The following is a 14,426-nucleotide window of genomic DNA, read 5'->3' as shown; positions in this document are numbered from 1 at the left end:
GGTCTGGTATACAGAGGCAGGTGATATGTGTTTAGGGCAGGAGCACTTACAGCTACAGCATGGCCTGGTATACAGAGGCAGGTGATATGTGTTTAGGGCAGGAGCACTTACAGCTACAGCATGGTCTGGTATACAGAGGCAGGTGATATGTGTTTAGGGCAGGAGCACTTACAGCTACAGCATGGTTGTCATACAGAGGCAGGTGATATGTGTTTAGGGCAGGAGCACTTACAGCTACAGCATGGCCTGGTATACAGAGGCAGTTGATATGTGTTTAGGGCAGGAGCACTTACAGCTACAGCATGGCCTGGTATACAGAGGCAGTTGATATGTGTTTAGGGCAGGAGCACTTACAGCTACAGCATGGTTGTCATACAGAGGCAGGAGATGTGTTTGGGACTGCCGCACTTGCAGCTACAGCAAAGGCTGGCATACAGAGGCAGACATATGTAACAGGTTTTTTTTAACACCTCCTCAACATTAAATGACGTGTCCTGAATTGGGTTCGGGAAATTTGGTCACCTTATTACTGTGGTTAGGCAAATGTGTTTTTTTGAAACCTTATACCATCATATTTTTGTTAAAGGTATATTAAACATTACTTACGTTCTAGATATAGTGATGTATTCAAAGCAAAGATTAGCCTTTGAATAATAATGTATTTTTACAAATATATTAGTTATTTAACTATCGGAAATACAAGTGTAAAGGTTTAGTTTCTATCAAGTACTTTAGTTTCTAGAAAGTAATGGGCGCAGTCATGTTTAAACTAGTCTTCTATTTATTCTTGTTTGTGCAAACAAGGCTGAGTAAAAGCCCTTTTGGATAATCCTATGTTTTACACAACCTCATTTATTGCTTGTTTTGCATCTTTACCTAATAGTCCTCAACAGAAAGGATATATAATGGGAATTCTTAGAGGGACATTCTGGACAAAACTGGAATTCACATGGATGCATTTCAGTTGTGAATAGAAACATTTTTGTGATATAAATGTATCAGCAAAAATGCTTGTAATAAAAGCTACTAAAGAGATTTCTAAAGTGTATAAGTATGCACCGTGCACCAGCATTTTAAACACAGAACTTGCTCAGAGAGTCTAAGTTGCTAGTACCATCTGGTAATGACTCAATGTATTAATTGCTGACATAATACAATCCCCAGTGGCACTCTGAGCAGCTGCAGTATTTAAAATGCTGGTGCACTGAGAATATCTAGCTGTGCTTCATATGCATGTGCAGAGAAAAATGTTAACACTAAAACAGTGATACATTTTACTAGAGGCATTTTTTCCAATAATTGTATATTGCAAATATGTTTTTGTGCCAAGATGTACTTCATCTATGTGCATTTAAATTTTCAAAGGAATATCCCTTTAAAAAAGGACAAAAAAACACTTTTTTTACATGATTGAAATAGTGCATACAATTTTAAATATCTTTATCTTTATTCTATTATCTCATTTGCTTTGTTCTCTTAGTATCCTATGTTAAAGAAGCAGCAATGCACTACTGGTAGCTAGCTGATTGCATCGGATGAGCCAATAACACAAGGCATATATGTGCAGCCACCAATCAACAGATCCTTAGCCTACCTAGGTATTCTTTTTAACAAAGGATACCAAGAGAACAAATTAGATAAAAGTAAATTGGAAAGTTGTATAAAATCACACACTCTATGTGAATCATGAAAGAAAAAAAGGGTTTTATGCCCCTTTAAATTCAAACATGGCGGCACCCATTACTTTTTAGAAACTCAGTGGAATTTAGAAAACAAACAATTTTCAAAGTTAATTACAGGAAAAGGGAGCAAATAAATAATTAAAGCGCATTGCAAAGTTTTTTTAACTACACATAATTAATCATTTTATTTTACAATCTCATACTGTTTAATATGCCTTTAAATAGCAAAATGTAATAGATGATATTCTTATAGACTACACTAGGATAATCAACATTCACATTTTATATAAAAGAGAGAGGATAGCAACTATTTCACATTTTAGGTTTTCCCAACTTGGGGTGGCTTAAAGGGACAGTCAACACCAAGATTGTTATTGTTTAAAAAGATAGATAACGCCTTTACTACCCATTCCCCAGCTTTGCACAACCAACATTGTTATATTAATGTACTTTATAACATTTAAAACTCTAAATGTCTGCCTGTTTCTAAGCCACTACAGACAGCCTCTTATCACATGCTTTTTATTAGCTTTTCACAACAGGGGAGTGCTAGTTCATGTGAGCCATATAGGTAACATTGTGCTCATGCCCGTGGGTTGTGCACAACCCAGCACTAATTGGCTAAAATGCAAGTTAATAGATAATTAATAAATAGCCATGTGATTAGGGGGCTGTCAAAAGAGGCTTAGATACAAGGTAATCACAGAGGTTAAAAATATATTAATACAACCATGTTGACTGTGCAAAACTGGGGAATGGGTAATAAAGGGATTATATATCTTTTTAAACAATAACAATTTTGGAGTTGACTGTCCCTTTAAGAAGATTGAGGCTACAGTTGGTCTTCCTAATTTAAGAATATTAATTTATTTGGAATGACCAGGTCTAAATTAAAATGTAAACTGTAGCAAGCAGCAGCGCATTTATTAATTAAAGGGATAGTCAACGCCAGAATTTTTGTTGCTTAAAAAGATAGATAATCCCTTTATTACCCATTCACCAGTTTTGCACAGAAAACACTGTTATATAACTAAACTTTTTACCTCTGTGATTACCTTGTATCTATGCCTCTGCAAACTGCCCCCTTATTTCAGTTCTTTAGACAGACTTGTATTTTAGCCAATCAGTGCCGACTCCTACGTAACTTTATGTGCGTGATCTCAATGTTATCTATATGACACACACGAACTAATGCCCTCTAGTGATGATTAACTGTCAAAATGCATTCAGATTAGAGGCAGCCTAAAAGTTCTAAGAAATTAGCATATAAGCCTACCTAGGTTTAGCTTTCAACTAAGAATACCAAGAGAACAAAGCAAAATTGGTGATAAAAGTAAATTGGAAAGTTGTTTAAAATTACATGCCCTATTTGAAGCATGAAAGTTTCTTTTTGACTTGACTGTCCCTTTAATGCTTTATTTAGCAAAAGTGAATCAAAATATAAGATGTTTTGGACCTATACGTTCTTAATCATGTATACAGGAATTAAGGACATGTAGGTCCGAAACGTTATATGTTTGATTCACTTTTGTTAAGTAAAGCATTAATAAATGTGCTGCTGCTTGCTACAGTTTACATTTTCATTGGGACTGTGGTGCAGAGTCTTGCAGGGTACACAATCATAACACCCTGGTGCTGAATCATCTGGACATGTCTAAATTAAACACATTACGTTATTTGCAATAGTTGCACTTGCAGATTTGTAAGGCTTACTCTGTTGCAGTAAATCCACCATAGAAGAGAGTAACTGCTCACTCCACGAGATTAGTATCTACTTCCTGGGCTTTCAAGGATGATACCAGCTTGGAACAAATTTGTAAGGCGGCAACTTGGTCTCCCCTTCACACTTTGTCAGGATCAGACACCAGATAGGATCCCAATAGCTCGGGAAGTGGCATAAGTATCACAAAAATAACAAAGAAGGTACTTGCCTCCAGTTACAGGATGAATGGCAAGTTCGTTTGACTAGTCATCATATGAATTTGTAAAACTGCTCAAATTACATACACAATAAAACAGGAAAATCTGGTTAAACATGAAAATCTATACTCAAAAATGCATATTGTAGATTTTTCAAGGGGTAATTTTCAGCAGCATTTGCTGATCTTCACATAATCAGAAGATACGTGGCCAAAGCAAGAGTAAAAAAATGGTTAATGAATTTAGTATTGATGGTGACTTTAATTTGCACTTTGTGAATCTTGTGTTAAACACTGATCAAGACAACAGACGCAATGCAATCTCTGAGCAATGTTGACCATAGTGCCTTTCAGTATGCCCTTTACCTTAATGGCACAGTGTACACCAATTTGAATAGAACTGCATGTAATTAACACTACTTAAGAGGAATGTGCACAGATACGGAGGTAAAAATCTTGTATAAAACTTTATAAAAACGTACTTAGAAGCTCCCAGATTAGCAATGTTGATGAGGTTAGGGTGGGAAATCAGGTAGAGCAGACACTCCCCCCTCCTCTGCATATGAAAAAAACAGATTACACAAACAAGAGCAGCAGGACTCTGTAGACCTGGGTCTACATCTGATATTTTGGGGCTTGGTTAGGAGTCTGAAAATCAGCACAGTTTTATTTAAAAATAAGCAAAACTATACATTGTTACAAAAACACTCATAGATGGGCTATATAAATGGATCATTTATAAAACATGCATGCAAAGAAAAATCTAGTGTACAATGTCCCTTTACCACAACATGGCAAGGGTCAGCCGATGCTTGTGATTTCCATTGTATAGTGTAAACTGTCACTGCTCCCGTGCTTCCCCTTATTTGCACTAGCGCCCCCCTGGGGAGGCCCACCTCACACTTTGAAAACCAATGCACTAGTGAGGCAAGTAGGAAATGGCTGCAGGAGAGAAAGAAATTAGTCAACTCAATATAAGTGACAGGAAAAAGCCTATTATTTTTTCTTTCCTGAATACTAACCATTCATTTATTTATATGATTTAATTTTACACACACGTTACTGGGCTGTTAGCTGTGGACAACTAAGTTATCACACATTAAGCTTCTTTTCCACTGACCAGCTGCACATTTTCTGTTAGTTTTAATATAAACATAAAGAGCTTTAGCTTAACATTTTCATACAACAATTTTTTTAGCATGTTGTTAAATTTAACGCCCCTTTAACATAAAGATTATGAGCATATCTGTAGTTGAAAAAAAAATGTGTATACCTAAGAACTATCTGTGTCTGATAAAGGATGAATCTTGGTGCACAATACATCCTAAGTATATGTGGGTGAATGATTCGACTTTATTGGTGGGGTATAGAAACCAGATCTTATAAAGCCTGATAAACTAACACTAGATCATCTTCCAAAACAAATAATGTTCATTTTAAATTGTACAAAACGAGTCCAGGGGTAAAAGGTGAAAGAACAATGAAGGAGAAAATTCCTCTAAGGTAAAACAAGATTTGCGAGTTTTACAATACAATGTGGGAGACTTAAAGTTAAAAATATGAGAATCTTGGAAGGGCTGTGAGATGAGAAATGAAATTATAATAAGGTTAAAAAAACATGAAACCCCATTTTATATTTCATAATTCAGATAGAGCATTAAACTTTAAACAACTTTGTAATTTACTTGTATTATCAAATTTTCTACGTTCTCTTGGTCTCTTTTGGTCAAGCAGGGATATAAGCTCAGGAGAGTGCACTACATGGCAGCAGTTTTGCAAGTACTATTTCCTGCCATGTAGTGTTCCAGACACCTACCTAGGTATCTCTTTAACAGAGAACAACATGGGAATAAAATAAAACGTAAACTTAAAACTTTTTTAAAGTTGTATGCTCTGTCTGAATCAAAAAAGAACATTTTTTGGGGGTTTCATATCCTTTTAATGAACAAATGGTAAAAGAAGTGGTGAGAAATGAAATGGGGGAGGACAAGTTATTTAGGGATAATATGTTTTCATGTTTAGAGTAATTATACACACTGGCACAAATTAATACAAAATGTGTTTAAAAGGGCATAAAGGTCTCTACTAAAAGGTGGCACCTAAACAGTTGACAAGTGAAGTGCTATAAACCAATAAGCACTGATTTTGTTTGATCTCAACCTGTCTCTGTCTGACAAAACAGGCTAACACTAAAAACCTCATTCATATTGCAACTCCAGCCACTATTTTGTTTTTTTAACTCTCCAACACTGCTTGTTCAGCAGATTCAAATGGTCAGAATCTAGAGAAAATATGTACCTTGTGAGACGCTGTTGATGTAGATGCCAGATATAGATAATATAAGGTATTTTTAAATTGCTTTTGAATTCCAGGAAGAAAAAAAAAAAATCATCTGAAAATCTCAGTGACTTCAGATACAAAAATTTTGCTTCAGGCATGTAATGATCAGCCAATTACTAGGTGCACCTCCAGATTTCTATTGAGAATGAATTTACTCCAGCCAGGGCTGGATATACGTCCCTAGGCATAAGCTATCAGGACATTCCTTTTAAACAAACTTATCCTTATCTATGCTAAACAAACATGTGTGGTCACCGTTGTTAGAATACATGTATCTGCCTAATACAACCTATATTTGTTTCCCTGTAAAGATTCTGATTGTACTAGGTAGGAAAAGTGTGTGACAAAAACATAACGTAACCCAATACAAAGTAAAATTGGGGAAATGTTTGGGCACATTCATCTACTGAACTTTACATGTTGCTACAGAGAATATAACATGTTTTATAGTGAAATTAAAGGGATAGGAAAGCCACTGATTCAGATAGAACATGTAATTTGAAGACACTTAAATTCACTTAAATTTTCAAATGTGCTTTGTTCTCTAGGTATCCCTTGTTGAAAAAGAATAAGCACATATCCTACACTAGAGGGAGCAAGCTGTTGATTGATGCCTGCACACATTTGTCTCTTGTGATTGGCTAACTAGATGTGTTCAGCTAGCTGCCCGTAGCTTTCTGTTCTTTCAGCCAAGGATAACAAGATAATAAAGCAAAATTGATAAAAGAAGTAAATTGGAAAGTTGTTTTAAATTGCATGTTCTATTTAAACCATGAAAGAAAAAACAGAATTTATACTTGCTTATAAATGTATTTCCTTCGGGCTGATGAGAGTCCATAGCTTCATAACATGTGGGATATATTCCAGCCTAAAAGGAGGAGGTCAATAACACTCACAGAGCTTTAGTGTCAGGGTGCCAGGAATCAGACTGAGACGAGAAGTGCAAAAATAATCACACCTTTATTAATAGCAAAAAATAATAAAAAGTCCACAAGTCAAATAACAAGCCAGGAGTCAAAACCAGAGCTGGTAGTCAGACGAGCCGAGTCAGGAGTCAAAGCGAATAATCAGACGAGACGGAATTAGGAACAAGGAAAACAGCAGAGTCAGGAACAAGCCAGGGATCAGGAACCAGGAAGGACGTCAGGCAGCCAGGTAATACACAGGAACTCTCACAAATAGGTCTGAGACAACGCAAAGGCAAAGCATACTGAACAGAGGCCCTTTAAATAATAAGTGATGACATCACAATTCTGAGACTGCATCCTGTCTCACACAGATGATGCACACCAGTCTGGCCATTAAAGGAAGTGCAGGAAATGAGCAGCATCCCCCACAATGCACCATAGTCAGGAAGAGAGGTGAGTAAAATGGCTGCCAGCAGCACATGGCAAACACAACAGGGAAAAAGCCCTGACATTTAGCCCCTCCAACCTCCTCTCCTGTTTACGTATAGCCGAGCAGAGGAAAGAGACAGGAAAAAAAAGGTAGGAAAGACAAAAATCAGGGTTACGAGGTGCAAATGAGAACAGTCACTCATTTACAAAAATAGGGTGGGGGCTATGGAGTCATCAGCCCAAAGTAAATAAATATATCAGTAAGTATAAATTCTGTTTTCCTTCTTAGCTGATGAGAGGCCATAGCTTCATAACATGTGGGATACAATACCCAAGCTGAGAGTCAATGTTAATGGGTGGGACAAAAAGTAGGCAGTTTCTATTTGCCGGACACTGTGGCCTGAAGGACTTTCCTGCCAAAAACCACACCAGAAGAAGCATAAATGTTAAATGACAAAAATTGAAAAAAGTGTGTAATGATGCGGCTGGTCTTACCGCTATCACTCCGCTGTAGAAGGATTTCTCAGGGAGATCACACAGAGAGCAGTGCGACTCATTCAATATGTTGGCCGCCATGCTTCCCAACTGTTACAATGTTTGTGGGCATGATCGTGAGGTAAGTACAACATCAAGTGACCACGCCCCCTTCAGTAAAACACTCCCTGTCAGCTGTCAGTCTGCATATTCAGTAAGGGAGTAGTATATGCACACACCTCCTGCCAGCTGTCAGTCATTATCAACCCCCTATAAAGCACTGACCTTTTGCCTGTTTAACCGATTAAGAATCTTGCTGCCTGCACCAACCTTGGCTTGTATACTGGACTCTGATTTTAAATTACCCCTATTCTGCTGTAAATTGTGTATGCCTATCTTGTTACAGAATCAACCTCGCTTATCATTATTATTGTGTGAACTATTCTCATTGCTGAAGCTGGGCTTACCGTTACTACACTCATCCTGTAACTGGAGGCAAGTACCTTCTTTGTTATTTTTGTGATACTTATACCACTTCCCAAGCTATTGGGGTCCTATCTGGTGTCTGATCCTGACAAAGTGTGAAGGGGAGACCAAGTTGCCGCCTTACGAATCTGTTCCAAGGAGGTATCATCCTTGAAAGCCCAGGAAGTAGATACTTATTGCGTGGAGTGAGCAGTTACTCTCTTCTGTGGTGGATTTACTTCAACAGAGTAAGCCTTACAGAGTAGTGGACAAAAAAAACTGGAAGTTTGTCTAATGTCTTTAGTAGCATGAATATACAACTTTAAAGGGACACTGAACCCAAATTTTTTTTCTTTCGTGATTCAGATAGAGCATGCAATTTCAAGCAACTTTGTAATTTACTCCTATTATCAACTTTTCTTCATTCTTTTTGTATCTTTATATGAAAAATAAAGCATATAAGCTTTTTTTTTTTTGTTCAGACTCTGGACAGCGCTTTTTTATTGGTGGATGAATTTATCCACCAATCAGCAAAAACAACCCAGATTGTTCACCAAAAATGAGTCGGATTCTAAACTTACATTCTTGCATTTCAAATAAAGATACCAAGAGAATGAAGAAAATTTGATAATAGGAGTAAATTAAAAAGTTGCTTAAAATGCCATGCTCTATCTGTATCACAAAAATAAAAAAAATGGGTTCAGTGTCCCTTTAAAACTCTGACATCTAGGTTGTGAAGTAATTTTTCCTTTCGGATAAGAAGGCTTTGGTTACAAAGAAGGAACAACTCTTTCCTAATTAATCATTTCTGAAGATACAACCTTTGGAAGAAAATCATATTTGGTCCACAGAAATAATAGAACCTTCAAGGACAACATTTTAAAAAGTCTAAAATATGCATAGGCTGCAGAACAAAGAGAACAAAGTTCAAGTTCCAAGGAGGTGAAATTGGTCTATCAACAGGACAAATTCTCACCAAGGCTTGAACAAAAGTTTGAACATCTGGCAACTTAGCCAAATTTTTTGACAAACTAAACAGATAATTCGATATCTAACCCTTTAGAGAGCTAGCCGATAGGCCCTTATCTAGTCCATCCTGAAGAAACTGAAGTTTTCATTAGAATACCAAGTACCTTATTGAAGATAAAGTATACTTGGGGCTTTACTATATGTGAGTCTATACAGGATAGAGCATATAAAACATATATTGCTGATATAAACTGGTTATACAATCAATTATAAATACACTCACTTATGGGCACATAAAGTACACCTATCTGTATAGAAAAGTATAATCACTGGATATGTAAAACCAAGCTTATGGCTCACTTCAGAATAATACTGTGTTGTTTTAGAGTTCAGATATATATATATATATATATATATATATATATATATATATATATATATATAGGTATCCAAAACACTTTTGGATGCATATATATATATATATATATATATATTAGAATTAGATATGCAGGAATTGACATATGGTATGAGCTTGACAAAAACCCCTGCCATACATATGGTTTTCAGAAACAAGCATGTGACAGATTTGTACATCACTTTGTGAAAAGTCATGCAACAATAACATAGTGAATATTCATGCTTGAAGGAATGAATATTCAAAGTTTAGCCACTGAAGAAAGATCTTGTACACACTAATACAAACTCAACAGTCTCTGCAGATATAATTTAAGTCTGTTGTACAATATTATACCTATATAAAGGTATTATTGTACTGTAAGGAGAGTATGCCATTTTAAATCTGTATTCCTTAGAACACTACAGAAACTCTCTGTCATAATTGATTATACTCTAGCAGCAAGGACATAAATGTAATAATCCTATAATACAAAAGGCCAAGTGTGTTCGTCCGAAGCTGTCATGCGCAGTAGAGACCGCATGAGGACAAACACACCTGGCCTTGACATGCTGTTTGTGGCTAAAGTGGGCGTGGCTGACGGGGTAGTGGGCATGTTCGAGTGGGGTGTGGGCTTGGCAAGAAAGAGGGGAGAGAAATATAAAGAGAGGGGGAGAGACAAAAAGAGATAGGAAAGAGTTAAAGAGAGGGGGAAGAGCAGAAGAGAGGGGACGTGCAGAAGAGAGGGGAAAGAGCAAAATAGAGAGAAGAGAGAGAAAAAGAGAGGGGGGAGAGAGAGCAATAGAGAGGGGGAGAGAGAGCAAAAAAGAGGGATGGCGAGAGAGAGCAAAAGAGAGGGGAGAGAGACAGAGACAGAGCAAAAGAGATGGGGAGAGAGAGAGAGTAAAAGAGAGGAGGGAGAGAGAGAGCAAAAGAGAGGGATGGAGAGAAAGACCAAAAGAGAGGGATGGAGAGAAAGACCAAAAGAGAAAGATGGAGAGAGAGCAAAAAAAGGAGAGAAACAGGGAAAAAGAGAGGGGGAGAGAGAGCGCGCAAAAGAAAGGGGGGAGAGAGAGAGCGCAAAAGAGAGGGGGAGAGAGAGAGCACAAAAGAGAGGGAGAGAGAGAGAGCGCACAAAAGAGAGGGAGAGAGAGAGCGCAAAAGAGAGGGGAAGAGAGAGCGCAAAAGAGAGGGGGAGAGAGAGAGAGCGCAAAAGAGAGGGGGAGAGAGAGAGCATAAAAGAGAGGGGGAGAGAGAGCACAAAAGAGGGGGGAGAGAGAGCGCAAAATAGAGGGGGAGAGAGAGCGCACAAAATAGAGGGGGAGAGAGAGCGAACAAAAGAGGGGGACAGAGAGCGCAAGAGAGGGGGAGAGAGCGCACAAAAGAGGGGGGAGAGAGCACAAGAGAGAAGGGAGAGAGAGAGAGCGCGCAAGGAGAGAACGCAAGAGAGGGGGAGAGAGAGAGCGCAAAAGAGAGGGAGAGAGAGAGCGTGCAAAAGAGGGAGGAGAGAGAGCGCAAAAGAGAGGGAGAGAGAGCATAAGAGAGGGGGAGAGAGAGCGCAAAAGAGAGGGGGAGAGAGAGCGCAAAAAGAGAGGGGGAGACAGAGCGCACAAAAGAGGGGGGAGAGCGCAAAAGAGAGGCAGGAGAGAGAGAGAGCACAAAAGAGAGGGGGAGAGAGAGAGCGCAAAAGAGAGGGGGAGAGAGAGTGCAAAAGAGAGGGATGGAGAGAGAGAGCAAAAAAAATCAGAGAGACAGAGCAAAAGAGAGGGGGGAGAGAGAGCACAAAAGAGAGGGGGAGAGAGAGCGCGCACAAAAGAGTGGGGGAGAGAGTGCGCAAAAGAGTGGGGATAGAGAGTGCAAAGGAGAGGGGGAAGAGAGAGCGCACAAAAGAGAGGGGGAGAGAGAGCGCGCAAAAGAGAGGGGGAGAGAGCGCAAAAGAGAGGGAGAGAGACAGTATGCAAAAGAGGGGGGAGAGAGAGCACAAAAGAGGGGGGAGAGAGAGCACAAAAAAGAGAGGGGGAGAGAGCGCAAAAGAGAGAGAGAACGCAAAAGAGAGGGGGAAAGAGAGCGCAAAAAAGAGGGGGAGAGTGAGCGCGCAAAAGAGGGGAGATAGAGAGCGCAAAAGAGAGGGGGAGAGAGAGCATGCAAAAGAGGGGGGAGAGAGAGCGCAAAAGAGAGGGGGAGAGAAAGAGCGCAAAAGAGAGAGAGAATGCAAAAGAGAGGGGGGAGAGAGAGAGCAAAAGAGAGGTGGAGCGAGAGAGAGCAAAAGAGAGGAGGAGAGCGCACAAAAGAGAGCAAGGGGTGGGACCGCTGTACTGCAAAAAATGGCCAGTGTGAACAGGCTTTAGGACTAGTATATTATATATATATATATATATATATATATATATATATATATATATATATATATATATATATATATAAACATGCTGGCTGACAAAAAGGAATGGTTTCTATAAGTGCAGACGTCCCATCTGCAAAACCTGTAATTTTGTTGCTGAGGGCGAGAAATTTGTGTCTCAAGTAACACAAAAAATATATGATATTAAATTCTTCATTAATTGCTTTACAACTCATGTAGTATATTTGCTTACTTGTGAAAAATGCAGGATTCAATATACAGGGAAAACAAAAAGATCTTTGAAAGATAGATTTCTTCAACATCTTAGATCAATTGATGACAAAGAGAAAGATACTCCTGTATCTAGGCACTTCAAATGGGCTGACAACTCTGATGTTTCTTCCTTAAAAATTCAGGGTATTGATCATGTAACCAAATGGAAACGAGGAGGTAATAGGGAGCTGTTCCTCAACAAAAGAGAGATTTTTTTTGGATGTTCACTCTCCAAACTAGTGATCCAGAGGCACTAAATATGAGGGATATAGATATCTTTGTGTAATTATCAAAAAGAAGGTGGGCTCATAGATGCAAATAAATCTGAAATATCTAGAGATATTTAAGTTAACATCTTTTAAGTTAGTAGGAATTAAATACATTTATCTAGTTTTTAATGCATTTATATTCATGCATTTAGTTTATATTGTAGGTTAGTGCTAGTGTTTAGATTTATTATTCATGAAAGTTTTTTCTAATAATCAGATATTATGTTTATCTATATTCATACATAATGATATAATTTACTATAATGGAAATATAAATGATATGTTTCGTTTAAAGTTTAACATTTTTACAATTAACTAGATTGTCTGTTAGTGTTTTTGGTACTGGATGTTTAAGAGATTTTGTACTGATGTTAGGTTAATCAGTGACGCGATAGTAGCCAATAAGGTCATGTATATTCGTAAGTAATTAGGCGTACAGCCTTAAAAGGTGCCTGGACAGATCCCCAGGTAAGCAGTGAACAAGCGCACGAAACGCGTCTGTGTGGGGATCTGTACAGTGACCTGTAAGATCAGTTTATGCTGGCTCTTTTTATAGTTTTCCTTGGAACATTTTCGTTCATGTTGGAACTTTTTAATAGAGAATAAAGATTGGATTTTTTACATATACACCTTGCTTTGGTATCTACTTTTGGAATCTACTGTGTCCAGGATTTTGTGCGCTACTACTCTGAGGATCATTTGTTGCTCTGCGAGCTGTTTTGGGGCGTGTGTGGCAGTGCCGCCCGTAGCTGCAGCCTTATTACTGGACCTTTACCTTCACATGAGGATTCATCCTTACCCATTCTCCATCGCGCCGGATTAGTGTCTGTGTCTTCACCCAGGTGAGCGCTGAATTCAGCTATTTTGTGATTATATATATATATATATATATAGATGGATAATTTAAGCAGCTGAGATAGATAATTTACAGCACAGAATATATAATCTCATTATACAAACTAAGGCAGTTTGATCAGCTTGCTGCATTAAAATAAACCAAGTTGTGGTAATACAGGATTGGCAGCACTGCATACAATGGAGTCAAAGTGCCCCTTAGTGGGTTAAAAGGGGGGTTACATTTGTTGCTCAACACACAAAACTGTGGACAGATGGGGGTTACATAATTAAAAGGCAAATTGTTGTTCAAAAACTGGGATTAAAACTATTCACACCAGTACTATCCCACAGCACACCTCAGAACATAAGAGCTAGGAGAATTAAAATTAAGTAGAATAGTAATCTTTCTACACCCAGCACCCCTAGCAGCTCCTACCTACAGGGCACAGAAGGGGTTAAATTAGCCAGAATAAAACACTAGAATGCCTTACAATCCACTCAATTAAATTCATAGCATCTGAAGCAGAGAGGGGAAAAGGTTGCCAATGAGAGGGGGTGGGGCTTATCACCATAATATGTAGGCCCAAGACATGAGCATTATTTTGAATAAAACTGTCAAAATTCAAAATTGTGGCAAAAAACCCAGTCTCCTAAGGCCATTTGTGTTCTCCTGCCCAACTGCACTGTGAGAGATTTAACTGATAACTGCAAAAGGCAGTTAGTGGCTCTATTAAAGAGAAAGTACTCATTTGTAGAAAAATGAATAAATAAGGTTTTTGAAGAACAAAAATTGTAAATTGAGCTGCTAAGGAGTTCTAAGGATGCTAGATAATAACTATCCTGTGCCTCATTTCCCTAAAGTATCATGTTAAACACATAGGTAAAGCTTGACAGGACAGTACTATTGGATAGCTCCTGGGCTGTGTAGTTAGGGTTGCCACCTTTTGCCCAGAAGATTCCTGGACACTTTTTAAATGGGGGCGGGATGGGGTGTGGCATAAGGTGGGTTCTGGGGCGTGGCTTCTGAAGCCTCAAATATGATATAAAATTTAAAAAAAAAATACATTTACTAAATATAAACTTTTATTATTGGTTCTTTTTATTGTTATCATTGGTTAAGTTGTCT

At 38.3% G+C, this 14,426-nt stretch overlaps 1 protein-coding gene across 2 annotated transcripts in view; it reads right to left on the bottom strand.

The window, feature by feature from the left end:
* The window catches only part of SLC7A4 (solute carrier family 7 member 4), a 174,137-nt gene that overhangs the window by 127,057 nt on the left and 32,654 nt on the right, over positions 1–14,426 (bottom strand). The window contains exon 1 of one of the 2 annotated variants that reach the window (XM_053702073.1): positions 3,396–3,643. The exons of the other annotated variant lie outside the window; for it this stretch is intronic. The gene's annotated coding sequence lies outside the window, so the exon portion shown is untranslated. Of the gene's footprint in view, positions 1–3,395; positions 3,644–14,426 lie in introns of those variants that run through there. 2 annotated transcript variants of the gene reach the window in all.

Source organism: Bombina bombina, chromosome 2 (assembly GCF_027579735.1).
Source record: "Bombina bombina isolate aBomBom1 chromosome 2, aBomBom1.pri, whole genome shotgun sequence".
NCBI lineage: Eukaryota > Metazoa > Chordata > Amphibia > Anura > Bombinatoridae > Bombina > Bombina bombina.
The sequence above is the reverse complement of the archived record's forward strand: the minus strand, read 5'-3'. Positions and strand labels throughout refer to the sequence as shown.